The 13,935-nt window shown below is 34.7% G+C and overlaps 1 pseudogene; it reads right to left on the bottom strand.

The window, feature by feature from the left end:
• Positions 1–5,137: 5,137 nt before the first annotated feature.
• LOC143382685 (DNA repair protein RAD51 homolog 2 pseudogene) lies at positions 5,138–6,087 on the bottom strand (annotated as a pseudogene).
• Between the last annotated feature and the right edge of the window lie 7,848 nt (positions 6,088–13,935).

The raw sequence follows: 13,935 nt of genomic DNA, 5'->3' as shown, positions 1-13,935 counted from the left end.
CTCAAGGCTTAGGAATGATGTTTTGTGGCTTCCTGCTCTCTATTCTGGATCCTCAGTGGCCCCACTTTCTGGGCCCACCATGTGACTGTGTTGGTCCCTGCCTCAGGTCAGCTGTCTGGACTCTGTCTCTATATTCACCACTGACTATGGAGTTGTTCTTCCTTCGTCTTGAAAGGCAGTCCATGTTGTGGCCAGGTAGTCTTATCAGACCATTCCCTGCCTAGAAAACTCCTAGGCAGGGAATGATGAGAGCCTTCTTTCATCTTATCCTTTTTGCCCTTTAGTCCAAGCTCTAGTAATTCCAAGATGTAGCAATTTTAGACTCTCAAAAACCTAATTGACGTCGAGGAGAAACAGCATTAGAGAAAAAGCTCCTCCACATATATTTACTAGAGAATTTCATCTCCACTCCTGATTTCTACTGAGATGATGCATAGGACAAATAATTCACTTACCTGATCTCTTCAGCAAAAGTCTATCTGGAGTGGTTGCACCAATTTGCAGTCCCACCAGCAATATATGAATGCACCCTTTTCCCCACATCCTTTCCAAACTTTTTTGTTAGCTGTATTCTTGATTATTGCCATTCTGACTAGAGTGAGATGAAATCTCAGTGCAGTTTTAATTCTCATTTATCTAATTGCTACAGATGTTGAGCATTTCTTCGTATATTTGTTGACCATTTTCTTTCACCTATGGAGTATCTGTTAAGTTTCTTTGCCATTTAGTGATTGGGTTATTAGTTTGCTTTCTTCTTCTTCTTCTTTTTTTGTTATTTTTTGAGTTATTTATATATCCTGGAGATTAATGCTCTATCTGAGGTGCAGATGTTGAAGATATTCTCCCATTCTGTAGGCTCTTTGTTTATGTTCTTGATTATTTCCTTTGGTGTGAGGATGCTTTTTAGTTTGGTACCATACCATTTATTGATTCTTGATTTTAATTCTTAAGCTTTAGTAGTCTTGTTGAGGAATTCAGTTCCTAAGCCAATATGATGGAGAATTGAGCCTACATTTTCTTCAGAGTCTCTGATCTAATACCTAAGTCCTTGATCTATTTTGAGTTGAGTTTTGTGCAGGATAAGAGATAGGATTTCAAGGGGTATAGTCATGCATCGCTAGTAGGACTGTAAATTGGTGTGATCACTCTGGAAAGCAGTATGGAGATTCTTCAGAAAACTTGGAGTGGAATCCCCTTTGACCCAGTTATCCCACTCCTTGATTTATACCCAAAGGACTTAAAATCAGCATACTACAGTTACTCAGCCATGTCAATGTTTATAGCTGCTCAATCCATAATAGCTAAGCTATGGAATCTATATAAGTGTCCTTGATCAGATGAATAGGTAAAGAAAATGTGGTACATATACTCAATGGAATATTACTCAGACTCAAAGAAGAATAAAATTATGGCATTTGCTAATAAGAGGATGGAACTGTAGACGATCATGCTAAGTGAAATAAGCCAAATACCACAAAACCAAAGGTGGAATGTTCTCTCTGATGTTTTGATGCTAATACACAATAAAGTGTGGGTGGGATGGGGGATAAAAGTTCATTGGTTAGACAAAGGGGAATGAAGGCAAGGGGGATGAGAATAGGAAAGACCGTAGAATGAATCAGACATAATTTTCCTTTGTTCATATATAAATACATGTATATGCTGTGAAACTCCATAGCACATACAACCACAAGAACGGGGTCCTAATTTATACTCCATGTATGTCTAATATGCCAAAATACACTCTCCTCTAATCTATATCTAAACATAACAAATAAAATTACAAAAAAAAACTGTCTAGGTACCCCCTTGGCACTCTCTACAGAGCACTAGTTTTCAACAGAGAATTTCCTACTTTTTTCATCCTTCATAATCTAGATTGACTGAAAATCTCATCAACAATCATGTGCTGGTTCCTTTTTCTAATACTTCCTTCCCCAATTCATCACTTTTATAGATTTTTGTTATAAATGTAACAAGAAGCTTCTTTTGGAATCTTCTCAGCTAAATATCGAAGTTCATAATTTATAAGTTCTGTATTCCTCAAAACAAGCAACACAACATGGCCAAGTTTTGTCCCGCTAATGACAAAGATTGCCCTTTCTCTAATTTCCAATAGTGTGTTCTATCTTTTAAGACATCACCAGTAGTATTTTAATGCTTCTATTTCTAGCATCCTGTTGGCAATGTTTAATGTATGCACAAAGATGATGGAAACTTTCTCTATTTTGCTTTTCATTTCTTTTTTCTGAGCTTTCACAAGAATTACCCTTTTTCTTTTCTCTTCCACCTCTCATCTTCCTTCCTTTCTTCCTGTCTGTCTGTCTGTCTCTCTCTTGCTCTCTCTCTCTCTCTTTCCTTTTAAAAAGAGATGGAGTCTTTCTGTGTTGGCCAGACTGTCCTCAAACTACTGAGCAAATGTAATCCTCTTGCTTTAGTCTTCCAAGTAGCTGGGACTACAGATGTATGCCACCATTCCTGGTAAGAATTATCATCAACATTCATATTTCTAACTTCTAATTAAAGAAATAGAAGTTTTTCCCATCATAAGCTTCAAAATGCTTCCAGTTTCTATCCATTTCTCAGTTTCAAAGCCAATATCAATTCCTTTAGTTGACATTCTGAAATTCTTGATGAATATGAATTTGGAGGGATAGTACACTTAATTATACTTCAAAAAAAACTTTCTTGGGGAAGAGGAAGCTTGTGCAGAGCTTGCTCACAGCATTAGAGAATTTTATTCCTGATAAAATGGTATAAGGAAGCCCTTCTAGCCTGTATTGGCCCATTTTTAAAGTCTTGTGACCTACAGATAATTTGAACTGACCCTCCATTTCTTTCAAGTAGATTAAATTTTCTGTCTCATTATGCTCCTGATATTACTTTTTCTTTTTGATTTGGATGACTTCCAAAATGTAAACTTCACAATTTATTTTTTTTGTTTTTTGAACATATAGATTTTGTATTACACATCAGGGCTTATAGCACTTGAGGAATTTCTGTGATTTTCCCAAGAATTATAGCCACAGGTTTTATTCATATTTCACACCATATTTGCTATTACTTCCTAGACTCCAGAATGTTCTACCAATTTTTGCTTTTTGATCTATTTTCAATTGTGTACACACCGTAACTTTCCTCTTTCTCAGTCTCTTTGTACAGGTCTTTGATGATAAGAACGACTATTATATTGCTCCTTAATCCCCCAATGCTTTTGTGATTGGATCCAAAACTCAGGTAAGCTTAAGCCATTTCTGTCCATTTCTCTTCAGATTCATCAGTTATAAAAGTTTTCACCTTACTTTAGATGAACATAAGTCATACTATTGAGCCTGATGTGACTCTTGCAGTCTCTAATTTTTAAAAAAATTATCATTTCATGAAATAAGGAGCTAAATTGGTTTTTCTTTGAAAGATTTCTAAAATAACACATTGCATCTTTATTGTACTACCTGACCAATAACCAACACTTATGTTGTTTTCTTTTTCTTTTTTTTTTTTTTGCACTGTATATTTTGCCTTTATTTATAACAGAAAAAACAAGTCAAAGACAGAAATATTGGGATACTAAGTACCTATTTTTTCAGAGGCCTCTATTAAAAACAAAGAAAAGCAGAGTGCCTTTGTCACTAAAGAAGATAAATCAGCTCAGTAAAAAAAAACCTGAAAAGCATTAGCCTACAATTACTATTTAAAAGGAAACAAACTTTTAAAAAGTGAATTTTCATATTTAAATAAGCTTAGGTAAAGCAACAATATGAATTAATAAAAATAAGCATATAAACTTATATTAAATCAAATATCTCTATGAAATATTTTTAAATTACCTTCTTCTCCTTGATCAGTGAAAACTAGAATTCAAATTTATCATTTTAACCAATGATAAGAAAAATTTAAACATGAGCACCACCCACGATAAACTTTATAGTACTTGACTTTAATCCGTACTTGACTTTAATCCAAATTATGGTTTAAAAAGCCATTAAATTATGTAGAACTTTTTGTACCTCTACTTTTTTTTTTTTTGTATTTTCTCCCTTGCCTTCCAACTTGGCTTTATAAATCTCAAAAGCTGTGTGGTGGCTCATACTATTTAATACATCCTTTTTTTTTTTTTTTTTTTTTGGTGGTGGTGGTGCTGGGGATTGAACCCAGGGCCTTGTGCATGTGAGGCAAGCACTCTACCAACTGAGCTATATTTACACATTCTTTATGCTGCAAAGATCCAAGATTTTAATTTTCCAAAAACAAATCTAAAAATTATAAAATCATAACCCAGTTTTATCTCAGGGTAAGGAATTTTCTGTCTAGATGAGATATGACGAAAACTGAAAGCCTAGCAATTCCAAATGTTGCTGAGGCTGTGAACAAGTAAAAGTCTCCCATACACTGCAGGTAGGAGTGTAATTTAATATACACTTATAGGATACAGTTTATACATCACAAACCCTTGCAATATCCCCCTCATCTTTAGATTTCCTGATCACAATGCCCACAACTGAAAAGTCATACCAAAAGTAATCTTTGGAGGTTTTCTTACTGGCATTATCATTACTACCACTCTAACCATCCCCAAATGGCTGAACTCTGGTCATTTGAAGTAAACTAAATCCTACTCTGTACAAAACAGCACTGAATAGAGTAACACTGTATCTGAGCCTAAAATATTTACAAAAGTGACAACTACTACAGTAAAACAAACTTCATAGAAATAGACACAGGCAATTGCATTAAGTTTTACTTCCTAGGTTATCTCAGTGTGACAAATGTGATATAAAACATACACAACGAGGGGCTGGGGTTATAGCTCTGTGGTACAGCACTTGCCTCACACTTGTGAGGCACTGGGTTTGAGCCTCAGCACCACATAAAAAAAATAAAAATGTTGTGTCTATCTACAACTAAAAAAAAATATTTTAAAAAACACACAATGAGTAAAAGAAGGGGGGGAAAGTGTGACTACAGGAACTTCTAAAAACATTTAAATCTGCCTCAATCTCAAATTATGAAAAAGAGTAAAATAATCTCAGCAGATGAACTAATTTAAGAAAATATCGATATTTGCTAGAGTAATTAAACTGTGCTACCTTAAAAAAGTCATCTGTTTTATGTTTTCTTCTATTTTTATTACTTGGTATTATATATCAATAAACTTAAAAGAAAGAAAAAGGAGAGATAAAGAAAAACTTACTGGGATTGAAAATTCCTTGGCCAAATACTTCAGTAGGGATGATTCTTTGGCCAAGAATTTGTTTCTTTCCCTCATATTGCCTTGAAGTTGTGTATCAAACTCCTTTCTGACTACAGAAGCAACAGAGTCAATAATCACAAGTTTAATTCCTTTTGAAATAATTTCTTCTTCCAAAGATTCAATCCTTTGTAGAACTTCATCACAGGTGAGTTCCCGATAAAGATGAACTTTACTACTTGTCCAAAGTAATTATTCTTCAGTGTTAAAATATCTGGGAAAACGGGATTCTGCTATTTCAACCAGTCTTTCAGCACTAAATGCTGATTCTGTGTCTATGTACACAACAGCTCCTTCTAATCCTCCCATACTGGTGGGTAATGTAGCCAAAACACTCATCATTATGCAAAACTGAGTTTTTCCACAGCCTGGTGGCCCTGTAATCTCTGTGAGGGATCCACAAGGCACACCACCATGTAGGGCTTCATCCAAAGCAGAAAGGGTAGTAGATAAGAATGCTGGTGAGAGATCAGTAGACCTTTGTGTCTTTATCCCATAAGCCATTTGCATTTGTGGGGCCCAGGCCCTGCTGACCATACGCAGAAGTTCATGGACACCTCGGTAACTCAGGCCAGTTACCTTCAAAAGTTCCAGTGGGGAAAGACATAAAAAGTCCTGACAGGTGACAATCTGATGTCTGCTCAGACGGTCACACAGCTCTTGAGTTAAACCCACTCGTCTTAGTTTCTTGCTACTCATGCTTCCAGATCCAGCAAAGAAAAGAAGAACCCAGCATCCAAGAGAGGCTCTCTGCCACCCCGACAGCAATATCCACGGGCTCAGGAAGGGAACCGGAAATAATGAGAATACCCACTTCCCTACAACTGTTCCCCACAAGAAACTTTCCAGTACCAAGTGTGCAGCTTCCAACTTTCAAAGTTTCCCCCACTCTTCACCATGTTGTTTTCTGATAGAACATCAGTTGGAAAAAACTTTTTTTTTTTTTAAATGGCCAGGAGTATATAAACAACTTTTGAGATCGAATAATTTTCTTTCTTTTATTCAGTATTTTATCACTATGAACATAGAAAAATTCCAAAAATCTGCTTATAAATGATATAGAACAAACTAATAAGCTTCCAAATCCTGCCCCTCTATCTCATCTTGTGGAGACAAGTAAGAATATTATTAAGACAATTGCATCTTATCAGTACAACACCTACATGGACATTCCTAAAGATGAAGGTTAATGTATACCTTGTTCTTTCTAAGAAAGCAGTATCAACACTGTTTGATGCATAAACAAGATTTGTGCACAGGCAATATTGGTTGAAATTGGGATAAAATGAGATAGACTTCAAGAGATGGAGCTTCAAACAAATGAGGTAATGTGACTATAGTGGGGTCCAACAATATTTGTAGGTCAAGAATATAAATAATAAACATAGCAAAAAAAAAAAGTTTTTCGTTTGTTTGTTTTGCTTTGGGGTACCTGGAGGTGTTGGTAGAAAGACTGTAAAATCATATTATTAAGCTACGCCACCCACCATGTGCATGTGCAGCTCACATTTGAATTTTATTTATTTATTTATTTAAAATTAATGAAAATGGGTCTCACTATGTTGCCCAGGTTGTTCTTGAACTCTGAGATTTAAGCAAGCCTCCTGCCCTACTCTCCTGGGTTGAAGGGATTATAGTTCGTGCCATGGGGCCTGGTCATCACCTTTGAATTTTAATGTGAGAAAATATGAACCTTTAATTTTTTTGTGTATCATTATGTGAATATATATGTTAAAATAAATATAATAATATAGTTATAAATATCACTTGGCATGTAATTTTGCATATATGAAATATACAAATACATAACATACATATACACACTTCAATATTATCTCTCCCTCTCTACATATATTAATGGTTGTTAACAGCTAATTTGCAAACATAAAGTGTTAATCGCTTGGAGGCTACTATGTCTTTCAGTTGAGTGCAATTCCTAAATAATTCACTCTAATTCTTGACCCCCTTCCAAGAGTAGTTCTTAAGTTTACACAGTTGTTACTGAAAATCTCAGAGTTATTATTATGATTATTATATATTATTCTTCTATAGATTAATGCAACAACTTTGTTTTACAACTTGATAGTGACAAAATGTAGTTTTATTTAAAATAGGTACATGAAGCCAGATATATTCCCATATAAAGCATGAATAAAAATAAGTTCCTTGTAATTAAAAGACAAAAATTATGGAAACTAATTACTTATGTTAGTGGGAAAAGGAAAGGTTATGCTGTGATATAAACAATTCAAAATTCTGAGCAATTAAACAACAAAGGTTAAAGTTATTTCTTATTTGACAAGGGGAGGGACCAAGATTTCATTCAACTGAGAACAGACTTGATGTACAGTTTTTTAAAAATTTTTTATGCCATCTGCCATAGAAAAGTGTGGCATTTGTGTAAAAAAAGCATCCTATGAAAGCTTTGTCAATAGGAGTAAAGAAAAGCATGCTTCAATATGAAATTGATTTTAAATATTTAGATAAAGAGAATTATTTAAAGTTTACACTGAAATAAATACCTTCCATTGGACTTATGATGTGACTAGGAAATAACTTCTGTGGTTTTAACTGCTATGAATTTTGAAATGTAAAGAAACACAATTCTAACAATGCTAAAATTGTTTCAAACATTTGGTTTACTGGTATTTCCTTGGGCTTTACTCTAGCAAAGTAGTAGTCTTTTAAAATGCTCCCAAACAAGCAAACATAAAGCCTGGAAGAGACCCTTGAGAATACAAAAAGAAAAGCAAACTGTTTGCATTATTGGTACAATCTTTCCTATTTAGTTTTTACATTTGCTATTTAAATATGCCTTTTACAGATGGAAGAGAAGCAAAATGTAATGGTTTTTAACAGCTAATTTGCAAACATAAAGTGTTAATTAAAATTTGTGACTCCCAAAGTTTCCAATTAGCCTATAAAATTTATTCTGCTATCGTGATTTTAGTTCTTTTATTCTATTTTACTTGGTATATTTCGAATTATAGATTGAACACTAAAAAGATTTTTAAAATATATTTCATAAAAGTATTATGAGAGCAATAGTTTTTTTAAAGTAAATGTCTTCCCAGATTCAGTGGAAGACAATTTGGTTTTGGTGTAAAGTGAGAACATCTAAAATAGGGCTGGGGATGTGGCTCAAGCGGTATCACGCTCACCTGGCATGCGTGCGCCCGGGTTCGGTCCTCAGCACCACATACAAAGATGTTGTGTCTGCCAGAAATTAAAAAATAAATATTAAAAAAAGAACATCTACAATAAACAATCAAACTTTTGTTGTATGGATTATAATTTAGGGAACCAATTTCTAATTTTTATAACATGTAACTAAATAGTGCACATAATTCCATTTTGTATCATTATCATTATAAATCATGATATCCTACATTCTTCAAATTCACTTTCATTTAAATGGTAGAAGAACATGGAAAAAAATTGACTATTACTCTATGTTTGACTCTTGTATATATATAAGATTGGTCTCTTAGGACAATAACCATAGTTAAACAATTGAAACGCTAACAAGGAAGAGCCAGGAATCAAGACAATAGCAATACTAGTAGCTGCCATTTATTGACTATGTATCAAGCACTCAAACACCACTTCTTAAAATTCCAGTAGTTTTTATTTTATTTTATTTACTAGCTTATTGGTGTCTACATGTGATAAAAGTCCCCCAAATTGAGTGAATAATTCAAAGGTCCTAGTAAATTGGTATAGAGCAACTAATACCACAATCCAAGTTCAGAACATTTCTATTACCACATAAAAGTGCCTCACACCATATATAGCCATTATTCAGTCCTACTCCAGCTTTCCATTCTCTCTATTTCTATGGATTTGTCTTTTATGGACACTTGAATAAATGGAGTTTTACAATCTGTGCCTTTTTTCCCCACTAGTTCATAGTTGAGGTTCATCTACATTGTAGCAAAGATGGACATTTGGATTGTTTTGAGCTATTTTGAATAATGTTGCTATGAAATTCATGGATGCATTTGTGTGGACGCATGCTTTCATTTCTCTTGGATACACAGGAGTAAAATTGTTGCATCATATGGTGCTGTCATGTTTTACTTTTTAAATATGTGCCAAAATGCTTTCTGTAATGGCTGCGTCATTTTACATTCCCATGAGCAATATTCATTATTGTTCATTTTTTATATCACAATGATCCTAATGATTGTGAACTGTATCTCATTGTAGTTTTAATTTACATTTTCCTCATGGCTAATGATATTGATCTTTTCATGTGTGTGTTTGTCTGCTTTATGTCACTATGACAAAATGCCTAAGATAACTCATAAATGGGAAAAATTTATGTTGGCTCAGGTTTTCAAGGTTTCAGTCCATGGTAGGCTGGCTCCATTATTTTTGGGCCTATGTTGTGGCAGAACATCATAGTGGAAGCAAATGGTACAGCAAAGCTGCTCATTACATGGTGGCCAGGAATCAAAGAGAAAGAGCAGAAGGGTCTGGGGACCTACTATCCCTTACAAGAGTATACAATCAATGACTTGACACCCTCCCATTACGTTGAACATCCTAATGATTCTACTACCACCCAATAATGCCACAGCCTGGCTATGAAGCCTTTGGCATATGAACATTTGAGGGATGTTTAAGGTATAAACCATAGTTATGTGTTTAGAGTTTATTACTCCATGAGATCTGCTTAATGAAATGTTTGTTTGTTTGTTTGTTTATACATATCATAGATTGAACCAAGAGGTAGTCAACTGATGATCCACATCCCCACCCCTTTTTATTTTCTATTTGAGCCGGGGTCTCACTAAGTTACTGAGGGCCTTATTAAATTGCTGAGGATGACTTTGAACTTGCTATCCTCCTGTCTTATCCTCCTGTGCCACTGGGAATACAAGGATACACCATGGTGCCCAGCTCTATTCAATTTTTTTGTTTATATTTCAAATACACTTTTGTCTTCTGGTAATTCAGTTGTATTAAAATATACAGGTAGTATATTAAGTTAATATACAAAGATAATACTTAAAACAAATTGTACTTAAAGTACAATATATAATACATATTATTTATCATATAAAACATAATATTATATATACATATATACTTTCACACATATATATGATACAAATCAATTTACCATATATATGCTTTGAGAACTTTTCTCCCACCTTAGAGCTTTTTCTGTTTTCTTTCCCTCTCTTTATTTCCTCTCCTCCTCCTCCTTTTTTTTCTTTTGAGGTGGTTTTTTAGGTTAAAAATGTTTGGATTTTGATGAAGACCAGTTTATATTTTTTTATTTTTAATCATTTAGGCTTTTGGTCTCATGTCCAAGAACACTTTGACTAATTCAAGGTCACTATTTTACTTTATTTTTAGTAAGAAGGAAATCGACACTTGGAAAGATCAAGAAGACACTCAAGTTCAAGGATGTGTTTATGTGCAGGGTATTTTCCTCTTCCCTCACTTCTACCAGGTGTATAAATCCAGTGAGCTCAGGTGAGCAAAGTCTGATACTGGGCTCAGAGCTTCCAAGGATCAAAAGTGTTTAAAGGCAGCAGAGCTGCTGTGAGTGACCAAAGTGTAAGCAGAAAGAATGGAATCATAAGAAAACTTCCTTCTAGATTCTTCTGTGTACATTTTTAAATGAAAATAAGAGATAAACTAATATATAGACTGTAAGTTTTGCTATGAGTTTGAATGAGATAATGCAACTCTACATTTAGGGCATGGACCTGGGTCAGTTCCACTGCAGGTCATTATGCTATGGATGTTACTCTGGAGGGAGCAGCCTCATGGTGAGTTCCTTGTTACATGTAGGCCCTCTGGGTTTATGAAGAACATAACCTTGGGTGTATGTTAGGTTTTGATGAGGTGGTTTGCTGTGTGAATTAATCATTTTACTTCTTCTAAATTAGTATTTGAAAGTTCAACTATATATTTCAACTTAAAACAAGGGTTCTATAAAGTGATTTTTTTGTTAGCTTTATATTTCCATATTTTTAATTGGTGAATCATAGTTGTATATAGTGGTGGGATTTTTTGTTACATATTTAGAGGTACACAAACTGTACCAATATTATTGAACAATATCTTTTCTCAGTATCTCTCCTTCCCCTTCCTTCCTCCCTCCTCCTGGTCATTTTCCTAAACTCTACTGACCTTTTCTTGATTCTGAAATCTATATAAATTTATATTTAATTATGAAACTTGCCGCTTTCTCTGATCAAAAAACAAAGGAAAACATTGGGGGGGGGGTCATTAAATTTGGAACCTTCAAAATATCAATTGCATTTCCCAAATGAGAACAATGAACTAGTATCATGTGCCAATAATTAAGGATAATCACATTGTATGCTGCTTTCATGTTGAAACTGACCAGAAAAATAGAAGTTGATGAACAATAAATGAACAGACTGGTTCATTTTGTAAATTTATAAACCACAAATGCCGCCTGTAAGATGACCCTGTCAGTCCCATCATTTTCTACCTCCTTCTATTCCCATGCTGTTGGATTCCCATTTCTTCAAATGTATTCTACACTTACTGGTTTGTTTCTAATACATAGAAAAGAGAGTTGTCACTCCCAACATCAGGCAGCTTCCATATTGCTCCCCTCTCATTTACTTGCTCTAGAAGAAACTGGCTACCAGTGTTGCAAGCTGCGCCATGAAAAAGCTCATAGGATAATGCCAGGTGACCTCTTGCCGACAACCAAGGATGATCCAAAGCCCACCAGAAGACAAACAAAGCAGCTGGGAAGTGAATCTCCCCACTGTGGAGACATGAGATGACTGTAGCCCTAGTCAACACTTAGATTTCAGCCTATGGGAAACCCTGGGTCAGAGTAAATAACCAACTTTGATTGGAATCCTGATCCGCAGGATCTTTGAGATCATAAATGTTTGTCTTTAACCTGCAATCAATAACCATTGCAACCATCTTTGTAACTGTTAACTTAATAAAGATATTGAATTATTTTTACTTGATTTTTCCTTTAAGAACTAAAGTTCCCTGTATTTCAAATTATGATAGTTTTCATTTTGGAAAAAAAAAATTTAAGGATAAGACAGAGACATCTGGATACACTAATTGGCTAAAAATGTGTCTCCCTATTAAACAGATATTTAAATATCTGCTAGTATTTACTTACAGGAGACTCTGACTCCATATGGGGGAAAAATTGGAGAAGTATGATAGTTGGCACCCCCTACATAGTAACCAAATAAAGCCAACACTCAGCAGTTAAGCTCCCCTTTCTCTCAGAAGGCAGATTTGTACTATTTGGAGCACACATATTGGGGGCTGCTATCATCATCATGTCATCCATCTCCCAGAAAACAGAAGACTTAGGAAAGTGTTGCTTTCCAACAAAAGACAATGCTCCCTTATGAAAGAGTGTTGGTGAATGTATATTTCCCATGTTTATATGTCCTCGATGCCCTTTTACTATCCTCTTAGACATGGGGACACTGTGTGGGGTCACCCTGTAATCAGACCTGTTTTTACCTAATGCAACAGATATATAAAACCATAGGTGACTCTATTCCTTTCACTGTTTCTGGATATCAGAATATATTATAAAACCCCACTAGGGAGCAAGAGGAAGTAAGGATGTCCTCTTAGTAAGAAATGGGTATGACCTAAGCAAATGTTTCATCACAGAAGAACAAGAGATGACCTGTTCACCAGTTTCAGCAGGCCAGAGTGACATGTTAGGTATGAATCCCTGAGCTAGGGTGGGTGAGCTAGGGTGGGTTATTCCTAGGTGATCTCCTATAAGGTCCAAGGAATAAGCTGCCTAGTCTGCTAGCAGAGGACAGAAAAACAGATGCAGGAATCATGCTGACAAATCCATTGACAGGATACTATAGCTGCATCCTGAGCTCTGAATTGTGGGATAATGTGGTTTCTTCAAAACTGCACACCCTCCAACATCCCAAACCTACACAGTAGGCAAGCCAGGTAGTCAATGATTTTCCACATTGAAAATTAGAAGTACAAAAACAAAAACAAAAAACCACAAGAAAAAATAGGTGACTTTACAAGGTTTCAGAATATAAAACCAACATACAGGAACGTATTGTATTGCTACAGACTGGCAGCAAATGTAAAAATGAAATAAAAATGCAATATTTTCAATCACAGTTACTAAAAAGAGAAATATTTAGATAAATTCTATAAAAATATAATAAAAATACCATCTACAAGAATTGTATGATGGAAACTACAAACACACACTTATTAAAATATCCAAAGTGCATACCCATGTTCACAGCAACACAATTCAATATAGTCAAAACTAAGTATCCAATTTAGGTGTCAGGAGATGAGTGTATTAAAAATATATATTTACACAATGGAGTTTTATTTAGCCTTAAAGAAGAATGAAATTGTGTCATTTGCAGGAAAATGGATGGAACCTGAGAACATTATATTAAACAAAATAAGTCATATTCAGAAACTCAAGGGTCCTATGTTTTCTGTCTTATGTGGAAGCTAGGGAGGACAAAGGAAAAGAATTTGTTATGTGTATGTGTGTGTATCTCATGAAAACTGAATGAAGATCAGAATAGAGAAAAGGGACCAAGGGAGACAGTAAGGGAGAAAAAATAGTGGGAATTGATATTGACCAAATAATACTGTTTTATAGTGCTCATGTATGAATATGTAACAATAAATCTCACCATTATGTATAA

This window comes from Callospermophilus lateralis, chromosome 17, assembly GCF_048772815.1.
Source record: "Callospermophilus lateralis isolate mCalLat2 chromosome 17, mCalLat2.hap1, whole genome shotgun sequence".
Taxonomy (NCBI): domain Eukaryota; kingdom Metazoa; phylum Chordata; class Mammalia; order Rodentia; family Sciuridae; genus Callospermophilus; species Callospermophilus lateralis.
Note: the sequence above shows the minus strand (reverse complement) of the source record. Positions and strands in the feature narration are given on the sequence as shown.